Below are 19852 nucleotides of genomic sequence, written 5' to 3' on the forward strand. Positions count from 1 at the left end.
AGAGCCGATGTTTCAGTCTGAGTCCTAAAGCAGGGAAAAAACCTGAGGTTCTAGCTTGAAGGTAGTGGGGCAGAAAAAATTCTCTCTTATTCTGCAGAGAGTCAACCTTTCTGTTCTATGCAGGCCTTCAACTGATTGGATGGGGTCCATCCCATAGGGATGACAACCTGCTTTACTCAGCCTTATTGACTCACATGTCAATCTCGTCCAAAAACACCCTTACAAAAATGCCCAGAATAATGTTTGACCAACTATCTGGGACCCCATGGCCCAGTCAACGTGATGCATGAAGTTAACCATCACAGACCTAAGGGCATTTCTTGTGTTCCCACTGCTTTCTACACATACAATTTCTATTCTTTTTTTTTTTTTTACCTTCCTCACCATTTGTAAGCGTACAGATCAATGTGTTAAGTGTGTTCACATTGTTGTGCGATGGATCTCCAGAACCCCTTGGTCTGGTAAAACTGAAACTCTGTACCCATTCAACAATAATTCCCCATTCCCTTTTCCATCTGCTCCCAGGCCTGGCAGCAACCATTCTTTTTTTTTTTTTTTTTTTTTGTCTATGGATTCAACGACTCTAAGATTCTCATGTAAGTGAAACCATTCAGGATTTGTCTGGCTTATTTCATGTAGCTTTAATGTCTTCATAGTTCATCCACGGTGTAGGATGTGTCCTCCTTTCTTTTTAAGGCTGAGTAGTAGTCCATTGCGTGCATACACCAGATCTGGTTTATCCATTGATGGACATGAGGCTGCTTCCTCATTTTCACTACTGTGGGCCATGCTGTTGTGAACACACACGTACAAACATCCCTTCGTGACTCAGCTTTCAATTCTTTGGGATATATACCCAGAACTGGGATACACTTTCCCGTCTTAACTCAGACCAAATCTTATTGGAATCTCATCTTGTCCAAGCTGGCTCGCTCCCTTCCGGTCACACTGGACTTTAAGCTTTGGAAGGGAGGGGCTGAGCTTGATTCATGCTGGCGACATGAGGGTGAATCACTCAGCAAATAACAGTTTCCTGCCCGGGAGTTTCCTTGTGCCCACCCCCCTTCCACCTGATTTCTCTGAGGAGGACATCATGAACTTTCAAGGTCTGAAGAGTCCCACGTTCCAGGATCATTCACAAATTCTCCATTTCAAAGATTAGGATTCTGGGTGAGCTGGGAAAAAGGACTCTAACTAAAACCATGAAGGAAAGACAGGGGCTATTAAGATGTGTTTGAAAAGAATTGAGAAAAAAAAAAGTTGCATGTTACACTTTGCTTTCCTTAAAAGTTGCTCTAAATGGGACAGCATTGGTCTTTGATAATACTCTTTCTAAAGTTATGTTTTTATTTTTAAAAGTTATGTCTTAAGACTTTAACTCAAAGACAATACTAGGAAATTACACTGATGGCCTTTAATCTTGTCTACGGTTTAGGACACAGGGGTGGCAGTCTGCCTTAATTTTAGGATCAGCTGTAGTGAGCAAAATGAGAATGAATGAGTCTGAACATCTAAAGGGATGATGGCAATATGCGCACCGTACTCACGGGGGTCCATGTGTAATTCTCCCATGGGCGTTCCCATTACTGTCCCCCCTACTTTCAATTTCATGAGGATTTCATCAACAAGACACAAGTTCGGGGCCAAAATGGTGGACATTTTGTAAATGATGAAATGGCAGTTGGAAACCTGAGGATAAAAGTCTTCTTTGCAGGGTCCCACGACATCTTACCAGAGGTTGGCTTGCTATGCAGCGTGCCACTTCCCAAGAGAACGAGGCATGCTTCTGTCATGTACATTTTTCAAGCCCTCGACGCTGTGATGGCTGCCTCCTGTGCTTGGCTCTGTAGCTGGTGGGTTTTTAGCCCATCGAATGACTCCCTTCACTGCTCCTGCTGAGTGTTTCAGCATTTCCTTCGTCCTGTGGGGACCCCGCTGGCTGCCAGCATAGCAGAAGCACAAGTCGATACAAGAAGACGCGCATACCGTAAACCTCCCTCTGCTTCCCTGGGCCAAGAAATCCTTCTGGTCTGAGCAAGACAATCCAACGTGTTGGGTTTAGACACCAGCATCAGCTGGCAATGTCATAATAGGTGACGTGTTTCCCAGAGATGTGCAGTTAGAATAGACTTCAAAAGGCGTCGCCCTCCGAAATCCGCTGGCAGGCAGCTGACCAGCATCCAGAGCATATCCACTGAAGGACTAGCCCTACCAGACACACTCACTTGGGCTGTGTGGCCCCGGGTCTGTTTGGGGTTATTTCCCTCGTCAGGGCACACGCCATTATTGTCAGGACCAAGAAAGGAGGCAGACAGGCCCAGCTTCTAGAAGCTGGAGGAGTGGCCTGGGTTTAAAACTTCTCAGATCTCCTTCCAGCTGGCAAGCTGCTTCTGCTTGGGAGACGAAACTCGGATGCCACCCTCCCGCTTTCCTGTGTCCTGACCCTGGTGTGAACATTCATCTCTGGGCTCGGCCTCCCGAATCACACAGGCGGCTCCCAGCCCCACTGGGGGGCACACGGTCATTCCGGGGTCCCCACCCCAACCTGGCAACCAGGCCAGGGATCCTGGCATTCCTCATCCTCTGGAATGTCCCTTCATTCTGGTTAACTTGGCCTCAAGCCCTTGTGGTAGGAATGAGGCAGGAGTCGGCTTGTTCTCCCGGCAGAGACACCGGGGAAGGCTCCTGCCTGCCGAGCTGTGGCTTTGCTACCTGCTCCCACGGAGGAGTGGCGCCGCGTGCCTTTCCAGTCCACTCCAGGGGAGTCCACGCCGGACCAGAGGCAGCTCCTGGGTGACTCTGCTATCACCCCCCTGCCTCCCCTTTCTGGGACCAAGAGCCTCGACCATAACATCACATTACCTAGGGCATGGCATAAACAGGCCTCTCTAGAGAGTGCTCTATTCGAGAGAGTAGCGGACCGAACGGGAACTTTTGCTAGTCCTACACACATTGCCTTGAACAACTCTTGAACAGAGCGTGCAATTCACCGTCACCGCAGGGGCTGGCCTAAGAAGATCCCACCTGCCCTTCCCTGCTTCGCTCCCTTGCTGGGCTTGTAAGGCCGTGGCCGCACTCCGAACGGCCGAAGCTGAGCGTGCAGCTAGCTCATGGAGAGTTTGGGGGTAACTGCAGCTTCTTCCTCTGAAACCATTCCCGACTTCCAGGGACTAGTAGCCTGAGCCTTATTTACTCACATGAATTAACCAGCCAAGTGCCGGCCCCTTGCTTATTTCCCAGGTGGAAGGAAGCCTGCTTTTACCGTCTCTTTCTTCTTCTCTGCCTCACTTTTCTGTTTTCTTACAGACGGTGTCCTTTCATTCTCACTGGCACTATTTTTCCCAGCAGGCCTCTGTGGCCCCTTCTCTCTGTCCCAAAGCTTTGCTGCAGAGACATTCTCCTCCTTTGAGCCACAGCCCCACTCTGCCTCCTTGGCCTGCAGGGAGGCGTCCTGCACTGCTGGGGGCTGCCGCAGGCTCTCCTGGTCTCCCCTGCACCAGTGCTCTGCCCCCCCCGCGCTATGTGGGGTGCAGAGCCCCCTAAAACCACGTCTCCTCCTAGAGTCTGAGACAGAAAGAAGAAAGGAGTCTTCCAAAGACTCTTTATCTAAAGCCACAACCACCGCACTTTCTTACACAAAAAATGCCACCATATCAGCCGTCAAAAACAAAAGAAAGGCAGAAAGAAAAGAAAACATCTGTTGTAACAGTGATAACGAATGATAGCTCTTCCGGACCCTGCATTCCAGAATCCGGGATGTCAAGTTTACATTCATCGACTATCAGCCCGATCAGTTCGCTCAAGCAAGGACTCTGTTGCCCCGCCACGTGTGCCTGCCCCTTGCAAGGGAACAGGAGACACCCTCCAAAGTAAAGGAGTCCTCAGAGCAAGCCCACCTGGCCATGTGAAAGAGTACTTCTCCCCAGCGAAAGCATGATTCTGCAAGAGCAGGGTGCTGGTCCCCATCTTGGCCAGGGATGTGCGAGTCAAAACTAGGACCGCATGGCTTAGAAAGCTGCACGGTCGTCTCTGGGAGTGTGGATGGGCGCTGTGAAGGCAAGTACAACCTTATGAATCTGGTCTGCCTTTGGGAAGGACTATCCACCAGCAGTATGAGTGAGTGAGGGAAATAGACCAGTTTTTCTCTCCGAGTGACTCCACTATTAAACAGATATGGTTCAAAAGGGATGAGCTGTGTGCACCTACGTGGGCCCATCTCTGTAGCCCGCTGATCGCAAGCCCCGCTTTGGGGGTGAGGACGCCCCTCTCGAGGGCTACAGCAGAGCTATCCCACTAAAGAGGCTCCAGCAATTAGACCTGCTTTGACAAGTGGCCCACCGGACACACTCACGTGGCGGCAGAGAACAGAACTTCACCGGTCTCCCTGGGAGACACAAGCTTTGTGTTGCAATCTCCCGTCTGTACAGACAGACTGTCTTAAAGCATTTAGTAGCGAACCAGGCATGCCCCAGCCCCAATTTTAAGACGTGAATTCACTACATTTAGTTTGCTAAAGATGAAGGCGGTGGCTTCCGCTGACATGACCACTTCCAGGTCGTCCCTCAGGGAGCTGCTTTCTGCACGTCCCTCAGGGCCCAGGCGGGAGTGGCAGGGGCAGGTCCGGAGCAGCAGGTGCCTCCTCGGGAAGAGCTAGACTCTCAGGGGCAGAAGCGCTACCCCAGGAAGGTCCACGGGTTGACCCCCTGCGGGCTGATTTCAGCTGCATAGGGCACCTGCCGGACGTACACCTGGCGGGGGGGGGGGGGGGCTCCAGCTCCTGCAGAAAGAGCAGCTCCTGGCTCCCATCCCCCGCTGCCTGAGAGGACAGGCCCCCCACTCCGCTTTCTTTTTTTTTAAGGTTTTATTTATTTATTAGTCAGAGAGAGAGAGAGCAAAAGAGAAAGTGAACATACTCAGGGGGAGCGGCAGGCAGAGGGAGAAGCAGGCTTTCTGCTGAGCAAGGAGCCAGATGTGGGACTCGATCCCAGGACCCTGGGATCCTGACCTGAGCCAGAGGCAGACACTTAACCGACTGAGCAGCCCAGGCGTCCCTCCACTGCGCTTTAATGCAAGTGCTTGCAAGTCGGATCTCCGTGCAAAGCCCAGATAACCGAACTGCCCAAATGGGCAATAGGGTTGATTTGTTTGGTTTAGGTAGGCCCATATGAGCCCTTGTATGGCAGCCCTATTTTGGTTTAGGCATTTTCACGATACCTGAATTGAATTCAGTGAATACTGACCGAGTTGCAGAGAATATAAAAATGAATGTGTCCATCCTTGTCCAGAAGGGTCTCCCACTCTTTCCTTTGTTGTCATAAACAAGGGAAAGATGGGACAGTATGGAATGGTCAAAAAACAGGGGTAGGGATGGTACTTCTCGCAGCCTTCCCAGGGGAGATACTTTGTGTTTCAGGAGTTCTCGGGGCAGAACAGAGTGTGGAAAGCCATCTTTGCTCAGGGGAGGAGGCGGAGCATGAGGGAGTCAAGAGACCGGGTGGAAAGGGGTCTCAAGGACCTCCCGACTTACGTGGGAAGCCCCTGTTCTCCTGACTTGATGACTTTCCAAACATACTCTTCAAAACAGAAAACCTCCAAGCATTTCTTTCCTCTGCTTTCAGCCCAACCTGGAAACTCCAGGGACCGGTGACAATATAGGGAAATAGGCATGCCACACAGACAGGGTGGGAGACAGAACTGGGTCCCTAAAACGGTAACAAGATCAGGGAGCCAGGTTGTGGTAAGGCCATCTGCAAGAGGAAAGCGTAATTTCAGATTATTGAAACGAAACCAGAGAAAGACAGGGGAAGGGCGGGAGGGAAGAAGGAAGGAAAGAGAGAGAGAATGGGAGAGAGGGAGAGAAAGAGGAAGACAGCCAGGCAGGAAGGAAGGAAGGAAGGGAAAGGAAGAGGCACTTACTGAGTTTAAAGACAGCTAAGGAACAATTTGGGTATCTGACAGTGTTTTGCCCCTGGAGCCCCTCCATCCCTGCAGGAGGCAATGACGAATCTGGAACAGTTACAGAGTCATTCCTCAGCATCTCTAACTGTGCAGAAGTTTCCAAAAATATGTGTGCGGTTAGGATGGGCCAGAATTTGAAAAGATTCTTTGGGGGGCAAATAGTACTGCCAGGATCCAGCGAAGGTCAGACATTTTAGGAAATCTTTTCCTGGTTCCCAGCAGTCAAGGACCGTTGCAGTGCTGTCCCACAAAGCCTGGCGGTCCCAGGAAGCTCTCTCGTGACTCTCAGGCCCCACGTTAAAGCACCTTCTGAAACACTTGTGTTTTTAGGAGAACATAAAGCAACATAAAATACAGCTATTTGTCACCCACAAACGTCACATACCACGCTGCACAATCATTTCTTTTTTTCTTTTTTCTTTTAAATTTTTTATTGTTATGTTAGTCACCATACAGTGCATCCTTAGTTTTTGATGTAAAGCTCCATGATTCATTGTTTGCGTATAACACCCAGTGCTCCATGCAATACGTGCCATGCACAATCATTTCTATGGCAGGAGACACTTTGGAAATTTTTCAGGGATTGATTAACTATAAAAATAACTTCAAGAAGGATTACGTAATTTCAAATAACCCTTCAAAGTGAGAAGAGGGGCCATCCTTTGTTTCAGAAATTAAGTAAAGAGGACACGCACGGGTGGCGGGTGGCACGCACATACAGCCCGGCAGGTGCGCCTGGGCTGGAGCCCCGTCCTTTCCGCCCCTCCTGGCAGCCCGGGCTCTTCCTAGCTAGACCACTGGATTTTCTGTTAAGGACCCTAATCAAAGTGGAAATAGCACAGAGAAGACTTGAGTGGCAGGGAGGGCGCACTGGGGATTTTAAAGTTGCGGTGCTCATTCATAAAGTTAATTCACAATGAATACTTGTGACTTCACTGTAGTTCAAATCTCACATTCTGAGAACCAAGTGGGCATGAGATGCTCCCATTTCAGGGCCTCCAGGAAGAACTGGCAGAGGCCACCGGGAAAAGCACTTCAGGGATTGTAGGGAAGCAAACATGGTTCATTCAAAACAGAATTTTGCTAGGTTTGCGCAGGCCTCGGACATTTACACTTCTTTTCAATGGGTTTTGGAAGAGCGGACAGAGGAAAAACAGAGTAAAACTGTTGGCAAACAGAGAAGTGACTGGGTTACTGCAGAAAAGGGCTGAAATCAGAGACAAAAAGGTCTCAGAGAAGCAGCAAACATTTCCAGGGCCCACATGAGAAATTGTTTTCATCTGAAACAGTCCAGCAGCATTTCCTGATCCACGACTGGCCTCTGCGCCTCACAGGAACGAACCGCAGTGTGAATGGTTTCGTTTTATTGGCCGCGAGGCTGCCAAACAGAACCCTTCTTAAATGAGTTATCAAAGCCACGACGGAAACTTGCATGAAATACTCCAGACCAGCTTTAACCAATGATGGCAAACTCAGAAAATCATGGAGTTGTGTGTGGATTTGGCTCGAAGTCAGACATGTTTTGAGGTTTTGAACACTGTGACTATTTGCATCCATTAAATCAGTTTGGAAAAAGAGAGAACAAAGAACCAGGATATGGAAACTCTGTGTCTTAAGAAAAAGCCAAGCTTCCCCCCTCCCCAATCAGAGCAAGGCTGGGGGGCGGGGGGAGAAGGAAAAGAGTTTGTGTCTCCTGAAGGGCTAGGTTTTTCCTGAAAGTCTTAACAGGCACAGGGGCAACATCTGGGCGCCTATGAGAACACAGCTGTAAACCAGACCAAATTCCTTTGGTTTGCTCCAGGGGACATGGAGGTGCCCGAGCTCCCAAGCTCAGGGGCACAGGCAGGTGAATGCCCTGCCTGCACGGTCATCTCTGTTAGAAATGTTCCCTCTCCATTCAGGCAAATCCTGCTTTAAAAAAGTGAGCCAGGGGTCTGAGCCAGCATACTGAGGTGCTGCTGTGTCATAGGGAGGCATGCACAGACCTGCCCCTCACCCCGCTCCCTTCCCAGGAACAGAGCAAGAACTCAGGTCTTACCGCCAGCTTTTATGATCTTAGACACTCACCCTCCAACCATCTGAGGCAATTAAGAATGATTACCTCTGAATCAACGGCAAATCTTCCAACAGCTTCCTGCCCACGGTTTGAGTGGGCAGAACTGCCTGTGAGAAGTTCTGCTTCTGAAATGGGAGGAGTGCTGTAAAAATCCTCATTGAAATTGTCAGTTAGGGTAAGGGACATAGGGAGGTCTTGAACTTCTGCCTGTTTTCATGTGTTCCCTTTCTTCCTGGTGCTGGTGAGGTCTCCTAGTACCCTCGAGGTGGCCACGGTCAGGAGGAGACCCCGGGCTGACCACCCCCTCTCCCACCTGCTCCCCCACCACCAGAGCTGACCACACTTCTGGAAGCTGTGCCTTCCTCTCTGGCCCTCTCGGAGGAGAGAATTAGGTTTCAGCATTTGTACCACTGAAACACAGGCTGCTAGGATTTGCCTTTAAGTTTTCTACTTTGTGCTTCCCTCCCATGAAGTATCCCACGGAGTAATACTTGCCATTGGATTTGAGAGTTCATTTCTACCTGTGCTTCCCTCCGGTGAAGTACCTGGCAGAGTAAGTAATGCTTGTAATTGAATTTTAGAGTTCCAGAGGCCTGTCTGTGTTTAGTGTATCTGTTTCTACTTCCCCAACCCCCCTAGAAACTAACATCTGGGTTTCTGGTAAATTACTGAGTCCAGAGTTGGAATCAGTAGGGAGTATTTTACCTCAAGGTACTATTAGTCATTACCTACAGGGCTTGTTAAAACACAGGGAATGTTTTACTTCTAATCAGTGTCTGGGTAATCCTGATGCTGCTGGCCCTGGACCACACTTCGAGAACCACTGGCCTATGCCACAGAGCCTTCCCTTTCTTTCCCTGCTTCTTCGTTACCCCATTCCTGAAACCACCCCCCATAAAAGAGGAAGAAGTCAGGGTGATGCTGGCTGGTGAGGGAATTACAGAATTGAAATGAATAAGAGAAGTTTGAATTGCTTGAATTATCTATCAGAGTTGCCTCTATGCCTTCCCAGGAAATATAATTTCTTAATTTCTTTTCTTCCACAAATTAACCTTTTATCCATAGCAGAGAATTTTTCTGTCAAAAAAACAATCTTTTACCTTTAGAATACAATCTCAACTTTAATCCTTCCTTCTGATGAGAATTAAGTCTCTTTCCTTCCTTTTTTATTGAGATATAATGAACATATAATATTATGTTAGTTTCAGGTGCACACCATGGTGATTTGATAATTGTAGATATTGCTAAATGATCGCCACAATAAGTCTAGTTAACATCTATCACAGTTACATTTTTTTCTTGCGGTGAGAGCTTTTACAATCTACTCTCTTAGCAACTTTCAAATATGCAAAACTGTGTTATTAGCTCTAGTTACCATGCTGTACATACCTCCCCAGGACTGAGTTATTTTATAACTGGAAAATTGTACCTTTCACCACCTTCACATTTCCTTCTTATTCTGAATTCATCTTCCCTTTACTGTCAAACAAAATACCATGGAATAAAAGCTAATATTTACTGAGGCCCTACTATGTGCCAAGGACTATACTAACACTGCTTTGTGGTTTACATGAGTCATCTCAAAGGATCCTCTCAAGAATTTTGCAAAGTATATGTTATTCACCCATTTTACATATGAGTGGATTGAAGGTTAGGGAGATTTTGTGGTTGCCTGAGGCCACCTCAGTAAATCCTAGGTAGGACAGGGATTCAAATCCAGACCTGATTCCAGAGAGCAAGTTATATCGTCATAGCATTCTATTTTCTATAATATTCTATCTGCTATACTATAGAATAATCAATTACAAAATGAAAGACTTGCCACATATTAAACAAGTCTTCTGTGATCCATCCATTCATTCAGTATCTGTTTTAATTAAGCACATACTATGTGCCATGCGCTATAGTTAGGCCCTGCAAATACAATGGTATAAAAGATAGAATGTTTCAAAATACATTTTACCATCCTGCCTTTTAAAAATATATTTTATTTTATTTGAAAGATTTTATGTATGTATTTATTTGAGAGAGAAAGAGAGAGAGAACGAGTGCATAAGCACGCAGGGGAAGGAGCAGAGGGAGAGGGATACACAGACTCCCCGCTGAGCACAAGCCTGAAGCAGGGTTTGATCCCAGGACCCAGACATCTCGACCTGAGCTGAAATCAAGAGTCCAACGTTCAACCTACTGAGCCGCCCAGATGCTCCTAAAAATTTGTTTTTTAAAAGATTTTATTTATTTATTTGAGAGAGAGAGTGAGCATGAGCAGGGGGAGGGGAAGCTGGAGAGGGAGAAAAAGAATCTTCCAGCTGACTCCCCACTGAGCGAGGAGCCCACAAGGGCTCCATCCCAGGACCCTGAGATCATGACCTGAGCCAAAGGCAGACTCTTAACCAACTGAGCCACCCAGGCACCCCAAAAATTTAATTTAAAAATAGTTTGTCTTTTGATTTAAATTGTTCCCAAAAGTATGTACCATTCAGCTCAGAACTATATTCCTCCTGCCTCTATTTCTAGCAAACTTCCTTGATTTTCTATAAAGTCTGTTTAACAAACTTGTTTCCTATTTGTCTTAAAGGAGCATGTGTTGCTTTAATTTTTAAAATATTTTTATATTTTATTTTTATTTATTTATTTTTAAAGATTTTATTTATTTATTTGACAGAGAGAGAGACAGCCAGCGAGAGAGGGAACACAAGCAGGGGGAGTGGGAGAGGAAGAAGCAGGCTCCCAGCAGAGGAGCCCGATGTGGGACTCGATCCCATAACGCCGGGATCACGCCCTGAGCCAAAGGCAGACACTTAACGACTGAGCCACCCAGGCGCCCCTAAAATATTTTTATTTTTTGAATGAATGATATATTTATATAGCTCAAAATTTAAAAGAAACAAAAGAGTAAAGAGTGAAACTTAATCTTCCTTCCACTCCTGGCCCCAGCTCCCCACATCTCCCCAGAGGCAACCACTATTATATGTATACATTGTCTTCCTCCCTTCCTTTCTTAATACAAATATTTGGTTACTAGCTACTTTTCTTTCCATAGACAGAACTTGGAGATCATGCCAAATCAATAAATATAGTTAGTTACCTTGTTCTTTCTAACAGCTGCATATAGAAATAACTGTAAAATGTACCAAACAATATTTAACTAGTCCCTGTTGTTGAACATATAACATGCTCCAATATTTTGCTATTATGAAGAATTCCACAAGGCTTACTCTTGTATGTATATCAATTTACACATGAGCACGTCTATCTGTAAGATAATTTCCTGTAAGGGGAAACGCTGGGTCAAAGTCAAATGGTATGTGCATCTGTACTTTAAAAAATGTTCCATTACAGAATTTTTCAAGCACTACAAAAGGAAAGAGACTAGTAGAATGAACCCCCACACACCCATCGCCCAGCTTCCAGTTACCATTAATCCATGGTGGATACTCTTTTATATATTGGCCCTATTCATTCCCCCACCTCAAATTATTTTGCAACAATTTCAGACATAATGTAATCTCATTGGTAAATATTCTGGCTCTATTTCTGAAAGCTAAGGGCTTTAAGAATATGTGCGTGCGTGTGTGTACTATTTCATTATCACACCTAAAATAAATTCATAATAACTTATCAATGTCATCCACTGCCTTGTTAGTGTCACACTTCCCCAGACTGTCTCATGAAAATTTATTTTTGAAATAGTGTGCTCTTTGTTCCAGCAGCTATTCAAGTCCATCCTATTCATTGCTGCTCCTTAAGTGTTTTGATTTTCCCTCAGCTCTCTCTCTCTCTCTTGTTCTCTCTGGAAGATCATTCTGTCACCTGCAACTATACAGACAACAAGTCTAGATAACTGTCAGCGGGAAGAGGCTTGTCTACACAGGCTTTGCTCAAGATACTGACCTGCTTTGACTATGGGTGGGAGTGCAGGTCTGGAGCCCATACTTTCGTCCTTGGAGAGAACCTGTCAGGTTCAGGGAGGAATGGGGGAAGGAAGGCTGGATTCCCCACATCCAGCTCTGTCTGGGCTCACTGCTGTAGCCCATCTCGGCCCTCTGGAGGGCAACGGAGTGACTGGTGGGATGAGGGGCATGTCCTGTCCTGTAAGCTACTCGCAGGGCTTTGCCATCTGACAGACTCCAGGTCAAATCTCAGCTGGCCTTGAGCAAATCTCTCTGAGCTGAAATTTCCTCACCTTAACACTGGGGTATTAATCCTTAGCTTCAAGGGGTGAGAAGCAAAGGATATCACATGCGGGGCTCGTGCTCAATGAGCGTAGCTTATAGGACTCTCAAGATCTGTGATTCCATGATGGAGACCCACAGAGTCTCGAATAGCCCCAGACACTGAGCGTCAACCAAGAGAGAAGAAGCCCGTAGCTCTTCCTTCTCTGAGGCCCACTGCTTGGTAAATATAACATGTCTGCCCCCAGTATTCCTGCTCTCTCCCGCTGCTGTCCTCGCATCAGCCCATCTTCTGGGGGGGGGGGGGGCAGGGAAGGCTGGCCACCCACTCAAGAGCAAGCATTTCTACCCCGATGCCCCCTTTCTTGCGGGTGCAGGGGTGCATCTGTCCCTGCTAAGTGTGGGCTGCCCGCGCAGGGGCTGCGCTTCCGGGAGGCACTCTCTCCAGCTCACCTTTGTTTTCTCGCCCCAAGGGAACAACAGAACGTCTAAACAGCCCCCTGGCCCCTGCCTAGCGGAACAAAGAACCTGGCACGATCCATTCTCTCTGGCCATCTGCTCGGCTCCTTTCGTGACCGAGAGGGGTCTGCGGGGTAAGGCGGAAAAGCCCACGGCGCAGATACATCCCAGACGCCGGCCTCCTGCCCCTGCAAGACCGGATCGGCGGTCCCCGTAAGGCAGCCCACCCCCACCCGTTCTCAGGCTTCAGCTGGCGTCGCGTTCCCCGGACCCGGGTGGAGAGTGAGGGCGTGGGGAGACCCCTGCCACTGCGCCCCGGCGTGGGGAGACCCTGGTGGCAGCCGCGGCGGCCCGCGCGCGGCCCTTGCCCCCACTCGGCCCTGTGAGCCCATGCCAGGGACGGAGCCCCGGTAACCCCGCGCCTTAGAGACCCGGGGGTATCGGAGCCCCAGGCGCACAAAGAGTCGGGGTCCGCGAGCGCCCCGGCCACCGGGAGGCGGACGGGCGCCCTCCCCCGCGCCCCCACGCCGCGGCCCGCGCGCCGAGCCCGCGCCGCCGGCGTCTCGGAGGCGTGCGTCTCCTTATATGGTCAAATGACACGGCGGGGGTTCTCGCGGGCGGGAGCCGCCGCGCTCCACCCGGCCAGCCGCCCCGCCGCAGCCCCGCGCCGCCGTCGCCCCGGGACGCCCGCCCGCCGCCCGCCCGGTCCCCAGAGCCCGCCCGCGCCGCGCGGTGAGTGCCCTCCGCCCGCGCCCCCCGCGGGAAGCCGACACCTTGGGGACCCGGGGTGGGGGGAGGCTAGCCGCGGAAGAGCCGGGAAGACTGGAGCCGAGGCGTGGGGGACACCCGGGAGAGGGGAGCGAAGATGCGGGGGAGACCCCGGGAAAGGGGGACCGAGCCGAGGGGGCGCCCTGGGGGGAGGGAGCGGAACCGTGGGGGACACCTGGGGAGGAGGATCCAGGCCTTGGAGGCGACCCGGAGACCGGGGAGCCGAGATGCGGGGGAGACCCGGGAGAGGGAAACTGAACCTTGGAGAGATCTGGGGAGAGGGGAGCATAGCTGCGGGGTGACCCCGGGCAGAGGGGAGCAGAACCGTGAGGACACCTGGGAGAGGGGAACAGAACCGTGGGTTACCCAGAGAGAGGGGAGCGGAGCCGCGCGGGAGACCCCGAGAAAAGCCGGGTCGAGGAGAGCAGAATTGTGGGGACATCGGGGAGAAGGGATCCGAGCCTTGGGCAAGACCCAGGCAGAGGGGAGCAGAACCGTGGGGATACCTGAGAGAGGGGAGCGTAGCTGCGGGGTGACTCCGGGAGAGGGGAGCAGAACCGTGGGGGATACCCGGGGAGAGGGACACGGAGTCGCAGGGGAGACCCCGAGAAAGGCGGGGAGAAGGGAGCTAGGTAGAAGGAGGACACCTGGGAGAGGAGATCGAACCTTGGGGGAGCGCAGGAGAGGGAAGTTGAGCCTTGGGCAGCTGAGCCTCGGGGAGAAGGGACCCAAGCCTTGGAGGAGACCGGAGGGAAGGGGAGCTGAACCATGTTGGGGAGAGCCGGGGGGGGGGGGGGGGCGCTGTAGGCAGAAGGGACCCGCCGCCCCTTGCCAGGAAGGAAGACCGAGTCCCAGCGAGTCCTGGCCAGGCAGGTCACCACGGGGTGGGAGCAGGGTCACTGCCACCCACGGGAGAGCCCTGGGCAAAGGCTGGCCGCCGGTCCCAGTGCGGGGAGGTGACCGCCCCTGCCCTCCCTGGGGACCAAGACTTGGGAGTGTGAGCGAGTTGTCCCAGCGGCGAGCAACACGGTTGCCATCTGCCTGTGGGGGTGTCCGGGGCACTCCCCTGCGGTCCAAAGATGTGGAGCTCCCGATGTGGCCTCAGGCATTGACTCGGGTAGAACTTAAAAGACTGAACTATCAGATTTTAAAATGTGGGCTTATTTTAAACGAGAAAAATTCTGATCCTCCTTAGCGGTACCCGGGTGCTATTTTAGCATACCTGAAATTTTGGGAAGAAATGTTAAATGTTGTTTCCTGTTTAAATTAAGAATCAATCATGCTTCTTTTCAGATCCCGGTTTGGGTTTCCGTTAACTAGTCTAACCCAGGTTAAATGAAATGTATACTGTTGCCTTCCATAATGTGCACTTACGTGTGCACTGCCTTGCACTTATTTTGGGAGGTAATAAATCACAGCTGGGGCTCATAAGCAGGAGAACTGTGTTCGAAACACAAGGCCATATGGAGCTTTGGCACTAGCTCTGCTTACCTGTGTTTTAATATGTTAGAGGGGGAAAGCTCTGATATCCTGAGGGTGATTTACACCGAACATTTCAGGCAAGTCTTAGAAGTACAAGGACTTCTAGCCTGATGATTAAACGCCCATAGAACCAAACTCAATGAAGAACATTTCAGTTGTGCATTTATGTAAAATATTTTTCACAGTGTTTTCCTCTGAATTCCGAAGGATTATCACTTAATACATTTGACCCTCGAACAACATGGGGGTTAGGGATGCTGACCCCCCCCCCCAGTGCAGTTGAAAATCCAAGTATAACTTTTTACCCGCCCAAAATTTAATCACGGTTGACTGGAAACCTTACCAATCACATACATTTAGTCAACACGTATTACATATGTTATATGTATTGTACACTGTATTCTTACAATAAAGTAAGCTTGAAAAAAGAAAGCATTATTCAGAAAATCATCAGAGAAAATACATTCACAGTGCTGTATTTATGCAAAAAAATCTACATGTAAGTGGACATAGTTCAAACCCGAGTTGCTGGAGTGCCAACTGTATACAGAATTGGGTTTCCACAGAGGTTATTATCATTCCATGCTTTAAATTGCTTTTCACACAGCAGCATATTCATAAGGGCTAAATCGGCTTATTATAGACCAGGCACTGTTTTGGGCACTTACATTCACAGTCTCATTTAATCCTCACAGATATGCTATTAGACAGGTGGGAGAGGCTAGTGGGCATGTGTGGCTGGAGCAAGGCTGCCTGACTTCACATGCCTCCACATCTAGCTGTGCAACCTTAACTGAGTCACCTAATCCCTGGTACCTCAGTTTCTTCAGCTGGGAAACAGAGAGGCGATCGTGGCTTGAAGGGGTGTCATCAAGCCTGCACATCATAAGTAGTATACATATCAATATCATCCTTGTCTTTGCGGAGGAACTGAAGCACAGAGAGATCAAAGTAACTTGTTCAAGCTTTCCCAGCCCGTACGTGGTGGCCCTTTGATCTGACCCCAGGCAGCGTGACTGGAGAGGCTGAGTTCCCATCACTAAAGTACTGGGGTCATACCTGAATACTTCAAGGAGGCCTTCTGATGCATAGTTTGGTCCACAGTCGCTTGTTAAACCACCTCCGGTACTGAAAGAAGTCTGAGCTACAGACAAACAGAGCCTTATAGGAGATTGAAAAATAGTCAGGCTGGACATCAGGAGGCCTGGGTTCCTTTTTTTAAAATAAATTTATTTGAGAGAGAGAGAGAGAGAACAAGGGGAGGGAGGAGCAGAAGGAAAGGGAGAGGATCTTAAGCAGACTCCACACCCAGCACAGAGCCCCATGAAGGGCTTAATCTCATGACCCTGAGATCATGGCCTGAGCTGAGATCAAGAGTCAGGTGCTTAACTGACTGAGCCACCCAGGCGCCCTAGGAGGACTGAGTTCTATCCCTGTTCTGCATCTAAGGATTTATTACCCAGCCCCTGGGGCTAGGACTGCTTCATTTGTCAACAAGGGGGCTGGAGTAGGTAAGCTTCTCTCTGCCCCAGATGTCATGAGGTAAAAAGCTCCTTGAGCTTGAGTGAGCAAAAAAGATATTGGATAATTCCTGTGTAGTTTTATTATGAGAATTCCATCAAAGCCCATTATCACATGGAATCATACTGAGAAGCCACTTCCTAAACATGACCAACTTGAGCAAAATGCCCAGGCTCTTCTTTAGTGACCAAGAACCTGGTCTTCCAGGAGACCAAGCAAGCATTGTGACTTTGGGGTGGAGTCACCAGGTGCTTCTATAGTCCTGAATTGTGGATTTCGACTTTGGGCCCTATGATGGTGAATTTTATGTCAGCTTGACTGGGCTGCAGGATGTCTAGACAGTTGTTCAGACATTTCTTCTGGGTGTATCTGAGAGGGTGTTTCTGGGTGAGACTAACATTTGAATCCATAGACTGAGTGAAGCAGACTACCCTTCCCAATATGGGTGGGCCTCATCCAAGCAGTTGAAGATCTGAACATAAAGGCAGAGCAGCTGGGAATCCCTCTTGCCTGACTGTTGGGCTGGGCTATCAGTCTCTTATGGCCTTCAGACTCAGGCTAAGAGAAAACTAGTAAGAGGGTATTCGACCTTCCTGACTGCAGAGCTGGGACGTTGGTCCTTTCCAGCCTTTGGGCTCGAACTGAAACTCAGCTCTTCTTGGGTCTTGGGCCTGCTGGCTTTTGAACTGTAACATACCATTGTAAGGCCTGGTTCTCAGGCCTTCTGCAGGTCTTGGGACATAATAGTGTGAACCATTGCCTTATAACAAATCTCTTTATATATATGTGTGTGTGTGTGTGTGTGTGTGTGTGTGTGTGTGTGTGTGCATGTGTATATATGTGTGTATATATATATATACACACATATATATATATCTATGTATACATATGTATATATCCTACTGGTTCTGTTTCTCTAGAGAACCTGACTAATACAGTGCTCTAGTAACTTTGCTTAAAAATTCTCCTGCCAACAGGGCACCTGGGTGGCTCGGTCAGTTAAGGGTCTGACTCTTGGGTTTCATCTCAGGTCATGATCTCATGGGTCGTGAATTCGAGCCCCATGTCAGGCTCCCCGCTCAGCATGGAGTCTGCTTGAGATTCCCTGCCTCTGCCTTTCCCCGTGCTCACTTGCTCTCTCTCTCTGTCTCTTTCGCAAATAAATAAATAAATAAAATCTTTAAAAAAAAAATTTTCCCACCAGCGATCGGTCTTGCTTTTTAACGATTCCATGACTGTTTGGCTGCTGGTGGTGCTGCCTTTCCTTTTGCTGTAAAATACGGCCCCTTCCTGGAGATCTGATGAGAGGCCGGGGGCAGCGTCTGGCCTCCCGACCATTCGTTCAGTTCTCCTGAGTGATTCTCACACCAAGTCTGAACTTGGACGTCGTGTGTCATCACACTCGTCCTTGGCCTCTGTAATCCGCACGTTTCCTTCCCTGAGTCCGTCTGTGGCTTAAAGATCTTTAGGCTTGTGGTACTAAGGGAGGCAGGGGATGTCTGTGCCAGGAAGAGAAGAGTTGTGGGTGAGGAAAACGAATGTCACAGGGCATCCTTGACGTGTGGAAATATTTAGGTTTTTAGTCAAAAAGAAAATGGATCTGTGCGTGTTTGATGACACAACTTTTGGAACCAATGAGGATTAGCCGGAGATGTGCGAGTCTGTGCTGACAGGCCCCCGACGCCGTATGCTAAAGCAGCACCGTGAAGGAGCAGGACCGGGAGAGGGAAGAGGCCAGTCCGTCGTGGACGTTGGGCGTCGCCGTAGGAGGAGGCTGGGGGTGCTCACAGCAGATGGAAGGCCGGGCAGACAGAAAACAAACAATGAGCTGCCTTTTGGAGATTGGGGGAGACTGATGAGAGTGAGTGGATTTCATTTTGCTCCTGTGGAAGCAAAGCATAAATAATGTGTCCACATGTTCCCAGGAAGGCGGTGGTAGAGCTCTAGGGTGGGGCCCCCCCCAAAGCCCCTTCCCTGGGGTGATTTATGAGCCCGAGTCAGCCCACCATTCTCGCCTGCATAATTATGCTTGTCTTTCGTTGGCTGAACTGACATGTTTTGAGATTAAATGACAAGATAATATCTTAAAGGTGATTTAAATTCTTTGGAGCTAGAACTATTCTGGAACTCTTTTAGAGATCCTATATTTTTTCCCAGTTTTCTCCCAGTGCCTAAAATAGTACGTGGAGAATACATCATATCAGCATCAACATTCTTGTATTCATGGACTTAAGGTCCAAAACCTTGCATTTATTATTTTCCCATTTCTTTTCATTATTCAGTATTCCAAAGGTAATCGGGAAGGTAGCAGTTTTCCTTAGTCAAGCGTTGTCTCTCATACAAAGTATTCCCTTTAAAAAAAAAAGATTTATTTGTTTAATTTAGAAAGGAGGGGACACTAGAGGAGGGTGGGGGGCAGAAAGAGAGGGAGAGAGAGGATCCCTGAGCAGACTCCCCACTGAGCACGAAGCCCGACGATGCTGGGGCTCCATCCCAGGACCCAGAGATCATGACCTCAGCTGAAATCAAGAGCGTGCCGCCCAACTGACCAAGCCTCCCAGGCAGCCCTCACACAGAACGTTTCATAAAACCATCAGAGAAAAATAAAAAAATTTTTTAAATTTTTTTAAAGTTACCTGTTTCTATACCAAATTGTAAAACATCCCTGATCCCTGCCCATATACTTGGTAAAGTCTCATTAAATTAATCCAGACATTTATCATAATAGCAGTAGGCCTAGTTAATTTTACACCTTACCAACCATCTAAAAATCCATTTCAGGGCACCTGGATGGCTCAGTCAGTTAAGTGTCTGCCTTTGGCTCAGGTCATGATCCCAGGGTGCTGGGATGGAGTCCCACATCGGGCTCCATGCTCAGCAGGGAGTCTGCTTCTCCCTCTGCCTCTTCCCCCACTCATGCTCTCTCTCTCTCTCAAATAAATAAAAATTTTAAAACCAATCAATTTCGAATGGATTCTAAATGCATACTTTTATTCTTTCAAATAGCAAACTCCTTGTACTTGCACCTCTCTTTTGTTCACTGGGATTTTTATTTAAAAGAAACAGTTCAGCTAGACACTAGAGTGTTAGAGGTGAGCCCCATTTCTGTGCCAACACTTCCGTGCACAGGAAAGCAAAGTGTGCAGGCTGCTGTCCGGCTACAGCTGCAGGTGTGAGAACCTGAGCCCTTGGACAGAGTATCTTGGATTTATAGGCAAGCTGTGTCCCTGCAGAACATCCAGGACTTTTCCCTGGTATCTGGAGCCTGTGTCAGGGGATCTAGAGCTTTCTTTGCAGAGATGCTTGGAAGCATCCGGTGGGTTTCCGCTCCTTGACCTGACCAGGCCTCCCCGGGACCGTGCAGCCGTGTGTTCACAGCGGTGTGCAGTCCCAACACAGTAAGAGAGAGTCTACCCGCTGTGGAAGCCGCGGT

General features: G+C 48.9%; 1 protein-coding gene across 4 annotated transcripts in view; it reads left to right on the top strand.

Annotated features, from left to right (window-relative positions):
• The window catches only part of FHL2 (four and a half LIM domains 2), a 69945-nt gene that overhangs the window by 19953 nt on the left and 30140 nt on the right, over nt 1-19852 (top strand). The window contains exons 2-3 of one of the 4 annotated variants that reach the window (XM_045771643.2): nt 12227-12412; nt 12663-12861. The exons of 1 other annotated variant lie outside the window; for it this stretch is intronic. The gene's annotated coding sequence lies outside the window, so the exon portion shown is untranslated. Of the gene's footprint in view, nt 1-12226; nt 12413-12662; nt 12862-13232; nt 13381-19852 lie in introns of those variants that run through there. 2 more of the 4 variants (XM_045771646.2, XM_045771644.2) reach the window with 2 other exon arrangements.

This window comes from Ursus americanus, chromosome 7 (assembly GCF_024610735.1).
Source record: "Ursus americanus isolate L20-20 chromosome 7, mUrsAme1.1.p, whole genome shotgun sequence".
NCBI classification, from domain to species: domain Eukaryota; kingdom Metazoa; phylum Chordata; class Mammalia; order Carnivora; family Ursidae; genus Ursus; species Ursus americanus.